This window comes from Pteropus alecto, unplaced genomic scaffold, assembly GCF_000325575.1.
Source record: "Pteropus alecto unplaced genomic scaffold, ASM32557v1 scaffold87, whole genome shotgun sequence".
Classification (NCBI taxonomy): Eukaryota; Metazoa; Chordata; class Mammalia; order Chiroptera; family Pteropodidae; genus Pteropus; species Pteropus alecto.
This window is the reverse complement of record NW_006443225.1, coordinates 6,382,159-6,388,923: the sequence shown is the minus strand read 5'-3', so window position 1 is coordinate 6,388,923 and position 6,765 is coordinate 6,382,159. Positions and strand designations below refer to the sequence as shown.

The 6,765-nt window shown below is 43.9% G+C and overlaps 1 long non-coding RNA gene across 2 annotated transcripts; it reads left to right on the top strand.

The window, feature by feature from the left end:
- Positions 1-15: 15 nt before the first annotated feature.
- LOC112472582 lies at positions 16-4,813 on the top strand. Of its 2 annotated transcripts, XR_003043664.1 has the most exons (4): positions 16-2,099; positions 2,483-2,780; positions 3,073-3,224; positions 4,621-4,813. It is a non-coding gene; the product is annotated as an uncharacterized LOC112472582 (long non-coding RNA). The 2 variants fall into 2 exon arrangements; XR_003043663.1 differs by having other exon boundaries at positions 16-2,780.
- Positions 4,814-6,765: the final 1,952 nt, after the last annotated feature.

The following is a 6,765-nucleotide window of genomic DNA, read 5'->3' as shown; positions in this document are numbered from 1 at the left end:
ATGGCCGCAATGGCCGCAGATGGCTGCCCGGAGGCCAGGTTTTCCTCCGGCCGAACCGTGGCCGGTGGCGCCGCGCGGGACCGAGAGGCGCCGGCCTGTGATTGGCCGAGGCCCCTGTGAATGCAGGACATTGTCTGGTCGCGGTCGTCTCTGTCCCTGCCCGCCGCCCTTCCACAGATCAAAATGGGTGCGGAGCGAGGGCCCGGGCCAGCCCGGTCGCCGCCCGCTCCGGCGTCCCCTCGATGGTGGGGACACCGTAGTGGGAAAACGTAACTTTTAGGAGATCCTGGAATCTGATAATGGCATTAAGGTGCTATTTCAAAATACAAAATCATTCCCAAGGAAATAAAACCATTGTGTTTGACATAAGGGCTTCCTTTAAGTTTAAAAATATCAAGATAATTGAGAAGGGCCAACGGTTATAAAAACGGCTTAGTTTTGTCCAAGATTCCTTTAGGATCTGAGAAAAATTCATCTGAATGTTCTTTAAGAATTTTAAGCAAAATTGATGTGGATATCTACATTTTGTATTTTGAAATAGCACCTTTATGCCATTAGCGGGGACATATATGAAATAACCTTGTTTTAGACTACTGCCTTAGTTTCCGCACGTGTGAAAAAGATGGCCCTGCCCTGGTAGCTTTCCAAGTTTGCTTCCTTTGTTAAAAAAAACTCATTCTGAGTCTAGACTTAAACTCCCGATCCATCCTATGTATTGGATCATATCTCAAGGCCTTGAAATAGATGAGACCTTTTAAAGAGCTCTTGAGGACATTGTAGTTCTCCTCAGATGGTCTTTGAAAATGTGTGGCAGTTATTCAAGCGGAGTTGTAATCTTTTACTGTGTAATTTTGGAGTAAAGGAAAATGAGAGCAGGAGAAAAATGTATGGAGATCAATCAGTTATTTAGACAATGTTGAAGAGCAGCGTTTTCTTTCATCTTAAAGAAGTTTTCCAGGTAATGGAATATTATAATAAAGAATAACTATCTTTCCTATTTTGTTCCCAGTATCAAAGGAGTAGGAAAATGGCAAAAGAGAAGACACATGAAATAAGAGACAAATGGAAAATGTTGAGAGAATTTTGAGTAAAATTAAGGTGGTATTTGCTTTTTAAAAAACGACGTGAAAAATTATTGTAGAGTTAGAAGCAGACGTGTTGATACAGATATTTTGTAGCTTCAGTTTCATGCCCTTTTCAACATTAAAAAATATATATCAGTAATTTCAGTTAATTGAGCAATCAACAAGAATTAGAGACTTGGAAATGACAAACAAATGAAGGAAGGAAAGCATCCAGAAAAGAAGATAAGTTTAATGGACATGATTCATTGCAAGAGACATGACCTCATTCCTTATTAGAGGAATTTCCACTAAACCAGATTTGATGTTAAATAAGTTTATTTTACAGACTTCCCTCAGAATTATACTAATTTGCAATGTCCTTTGTGTGTGTGTGTGTGGGGGGGGGGTATTATAAAGCGAAGAAATACAAGGAAAATTTTAAGACATTGTTGCAGCTTCTTTAGATGATAGTTGTTCCAGGCTCCGCACCCTCCCCCATCATAATAAAGGACTAAAAAAGCAGAAATCATCACCATAAAGATTCTAGCTTTTCCTGGAAGTGAAACATGAATAGTTATGTGGATGTCTGTGAGTGAAGCAAATTTACTTTTGATTATTTAAACTTCTAGCATTTAAATTGATATTTATAATTAAACCGATTTTACTTAAAGGCGAGTGAATTAAAGATTAAAATTTAGAGATTAAACTGAAATTAAGATGTTTGTACTGAACAGAAGCAGCAGGTAATATGATATAGTCTATAAGGTGTGAGGTGTCTTGCCAAATAAGTTTTAGACTTTTCCCGCAAGTCTTTTCCTTAGGATTTTTGCTTTGGTATTTGATATATACCTATAGAATTATCTATATAATGTGATAATATTGATGGAATACTTGGTACATGCCAAACACCATTCTAAGTGTCTTCTTTGATCCTCGCAAAAACCCTAGGGAGCAAATACAATCATTATCTCCATTTTAGAGACGTGGAAACTGAAGCTCTAGAGGTTGGAAACCTTGCCCAAAGTCAGATAGTTGGTGAGTGCAGAGCTGGGAATCCAGCCTAAAATCCTGTCTGACTCTGCTCAGAGCCATGTGGCTGTGTGTCCTCAACCACTCACTAAACAGACTTACTTATTTCTATGGATATGATTATTAATCCACTTTTGATCAGTTCTTTTTGACAGTTATACATTTAAATATTTTTGCATTAGCCCTTCTGTTCATTTGTATTTTAGGTGACCATGTGGATACAAGATTGCCATATGTATTTATTTTGCTACAGAAAGTCAAGCAGCCCTATCATTGTTTGAGAAACACCCCTCAAATTTGCATCTTTTTGTTTTTAGACAGACATATACATGGACAGTAGCACAGGACTAAGTCCCCTCACCCTCTGCTTCTCTTTTTCTCTCTTTCAGATGTGTTGCTTCATAGGGCCCAGTTAATACCTGCTGGCCGTGTTTACTGCATATAATTGGTGTCGGTCTCAAAAAAGGTGCTGGTGTACTGTCATTCCGTTATCGGAGGAATGTTCATGTTACCCAGTCCTTCAGAAGATGGAGAAGGGAGGAGAAACAAAGAATGCAACACAGGAATTTGGGGGGGTCGATAGCATAAAGCCGAGATGAAAGGCTTATGCCTTTAAGACTTTTTTTTCCCCTTTCTTCACTTTGTACCTTTGGCTGAGATATGGCACATCCTTAACGACAACCAAAGGTAAAGGGTTGCTGCCCCTCATTTACCTTGGTCTCTCCAGGCGTTGGTTCTACAATTAATGGCCAGGGTAGTGGTCATCTGTAGCTCTGCCAAAGGTGGGAAAAGAGGGCAGTCAGTCCCAAATCGGGGCCCGTCATTGCTTGTTCACAGTTCCCGTATCAGGAGGGTTAAGAAATTAGAAATAAAATTATTCTGAAGGGGATCATTTGCGACTCATTAATCCATGTGCTTTCTGATGCTCATTATCACTGGAAATTGAGTTGGCTAAGTCTGTTTAACTTTTGTGATTAAGGATCAGCGTTAGGATTTGATGTCCCGGAGGCCCAGAGGGACAAAAGGGTTGTATTCAGCTGTCCTCCCGCTCCCACCTGCTCTGCCGCCAGTACTTAGCGCGCTTTGTCCCTGGCCAACAAACGGTGCGCCATCTCCGTGAAATACTGGCAGGTAAGCCACAGAACTGCATGGAGGAAGGGACATCTGGCAAAGCCAAACCCACCAAGTCCCACTGCCATCAGTGGGTGACAGGCAGGGCCACAATCAGCGTCTTAATACCCAAGGTGCCCAGAGAGGCAGGCCTGACTACAGAGGGACCACCTGGCCTCTTCTTAGCTAGTAGTTGTCTTTTTATTTTATTTTTACAAAGTTCCATAATTAAGCATGTAATTACCATCTAATGATTCTCACATCCAAACATTAAAGCACCTTATAAGTGTGTAGAAACATTTTAAATCTCATAACAAGCACCTACTCTTGTTTATTTTGTTACTAGTACTTCTTAGCACTCAACAAACGGGTGGCCACCCCTCTCCCGGGCACCAGCACACCCCCAGGTTCTCGTACCGCCATCTTCTGCCTCCGACCCCTCAGCCTCGGGGTATCGATGGCTTCCTGGATTCCCAGTTGCTGATCCCTGGATGCCTTACCTTGTTGCTTCCTTTCACTCTGCCCACACTCTTAAAAGTCTCTTGAAAAAGCCCCAGTGAATGTGCCTTTCCTTCCCTCCTCTGATGCCTGCCCCAGACGTCCACGGTGATCTGGCCCCCACCTACAGCGCCAGGTTAATCTGCGGCCCTGCCCTTCTGCATCCTTTTTCTCTCATACAGCAAACTCCTCTTCCTCCCTACACACACTTTGACCCTTAAGCATGCTGTTCTCCCTGTTAAGAATATTCTGTGAAAACTTGCTGGAGCTTCTTCCGTGCAGGCTGCATCTTTACCACATTGTATTTAAATTGCTGCTTTGCCTTTTCCCAAACTGTAAGTTCCTTGAAGTCCAAGGTCATGTCTTACCCATGTGCACATCTTGGTGCTTAACACAGCGCCCAACACATGGGAGAACATCAAGAAATAATAGCTAAATAGTAATTGAAAACGTTTTGTCGCCTCTATTGATTCTTTTTCTAGATCAGCTTTACAGTTTTTCAAATTTAATCAATTCGAAATTGAAACTTCATTTATTTCAATCCTGTTAGTATTTACATAGATAAAATTATATCTTTTAATTAGTATTTACATGATAGGATGCTGTTTCTTCACTGTATACAACAGGTATACTCTCCAAAGCTGAGTAAATTAATATTTCTAATTCAAGGGTTTAAATTTAAAGGTAATTTGATTCATTAGGGGTGAAGTTTCGTTTGTGTGTGAATGTAGCAAATGCTCATTCTTTAGGTTGTTTATTTTGAAAGTATTACTTTCCTTATGTCAGATTTATCTTGAGAAGTAATTCTATGTTGTACTCTACTACATTATGAGCAAATCTGAGAAGTATCATTTTACTGTCTTTGCCTGTAAATATAAAAATAAAGACGGCGATGTAACAGTTGTATTTTTTCTTCAAGGCGATCCCTCCGTCTGTGTTTTCGGCAGTTAGAGAAGGGGCAGCACAAGCTTTTCCTCTGTGCCTCCCTGGTGTTTCTCGAGCTCTCGCAGAGACGTTTTCTGTAATTGGTTTTCCACATTTGCCAAGAGTCTGTTTCCTCTTAACAGTCAACATGTTTAACAGAAGTCTTGTAATAGTTCCAAAAATAATAAAACCGGTCCGAAGCATAAAAACGATACATACACAACACACTGGTTTTTCGTTGCGGCTTTGGTTTTGTTAAGTTCTTTTTAATAATTTTTAGTGTCAAATCATGTGGTAGAAATAAAAAAGTTTTTCTTCACAGTAATAAAACCCACTGAAGAAATGCAGTCAGTGGCTTGTGCAGAGGGTGGGAGCTGTCTGCTCGAGGCCAGCCCAGGCCGGCCGCCGGCTTGGGTTCCAGCACTTCCCATTGGTGACATTAAGTGGGAGGTTTGGTTAACTTCGTGCTGTATTCTCAGAAGGACAAAAGCTTATTCGAGGTACAGGCTTCTGATACAAGGTTGGTAGGTAAGGCTGTTCTTGATCTGATGAAATCCACTTCTCACATTGTCAAACATTAACTTGAAAAACAGCCCTATGTGACATTTTATCCCACCACCCTCTCTCCTAAGTCCATGGTTAAGTGTCCCAACAGTCAACTTCTCTGCTTTAGTAATTAGATGTTTGACCAGTGAAACCATCTAGACTTCCTTTAAAATTATTACTTAATTTAAAAATTATCAATATTATTACCGTGATTATTAAAGCATCTTTAAGTGTTCAGAGCATCTGGACTTAGGAAGAACTTTAAAATCCCGGAGAGAAATCAGAGGCACTGGTCTCTGATTTCGTGAAAGGCATTCTAACCATCTTTTCATCAGTAAGTCGAAATCCAAAAGTTAATGTTTTTATTGGCAATGAAAATAAATGACCCTGGGGAAGACATGTTGTCCCCTGTGCCACCATGAGGGCAAGCCTCGCGGAGCTGGCAGGACGCCCTCTCCTGATTCACACCCCTGTTTGGGAACCCCGTTCCATCCTTTGCCCAGTCCAGCCCTTGGTGTCTCCCGTGGGCACCCACTGTTTTCCGCAGGACCTGGGTGGGCCACGAACTAAAAGCCTTGCTGCTCCAAGCGTGTCCGAGGTCCAGCAGCATCTGCAGGACCAAAGACTGGGCTGAAAGTTCGGAGGCTCAGCTGTCCCTGGGCCTTCGGAATCTGAATCTGCACCTCAGCCAGGTCCGTGGGGGGCCTGTGGGCACGAGCACTGGGCGCGGAGCCTGGCGCAGAGCGCCCCCTAACGAGGGTGCACCCGGGTGCCTGTGCCTGCTGTGTATCTACTGAAGCATGTGTTTCCAGGGAGTGGAAAAGGGAATACGTACCTCGGAGAGCTCTATCAGTACGTGTAGTTCGAATTATATGATCACCTTCGGGGTAAAAAAACCGAACAAAACTGTGGCGGGTGGGATGGTTACTTGGTGGGGAAGTCGTACATTTAAAATATCCCTTTCTCGGGGCTGCTGTTACACGAAGCACCACGGACTGGGTGAGTCAAACAGCAGAAATTCGTTCTCTCGTCTGGACGCTGGAGTCCGAATCAGGTATAGGCAGGGCCGTGCTCCCTGCGGGACTCTGGGGGAGCCTTTCTCGCCTCTTTCTGGCTTCTGGTTCCCGCAGTCTTCGGCAGACCTTGGCCTACAGCGGTGGCCCTGCACAGGGCACGCTCCCTGAGTGTCTGCCTCGTCACAGGGTGTTTTCTTCTTGTGGAGCAATGGGTCACACTGGATTAAGTCCCCCACACTCCAGTATGACCTCGCCTGCAACGACGTTCTTTCAAAATAAGGTCACACTCGGCTAAACGTGGGGATCCCCCGATGAGCAAGGCAAGGCCTCTGGAGGAGGCCCAGGTCGGGGAGGGAGCGTGGCAGTGGGCAGGTCTCACAGGGTGTCTTTCCACCCGTGCTTCTGACGCAGATGCAGCCTGACTTTCAACCCACCACCACGCGTGTTCCCGCAGAAGTCCCCACAGCCTGCCCGGAGTGGCCCCCAAGTGTGCTTGTAGACACTGGGGTGGGGGGTGGGGGGACGAGAGAACCTCGTCATGGAGAAAGCCATTAGGAGTTTGTTGTTAGGGTACAGTG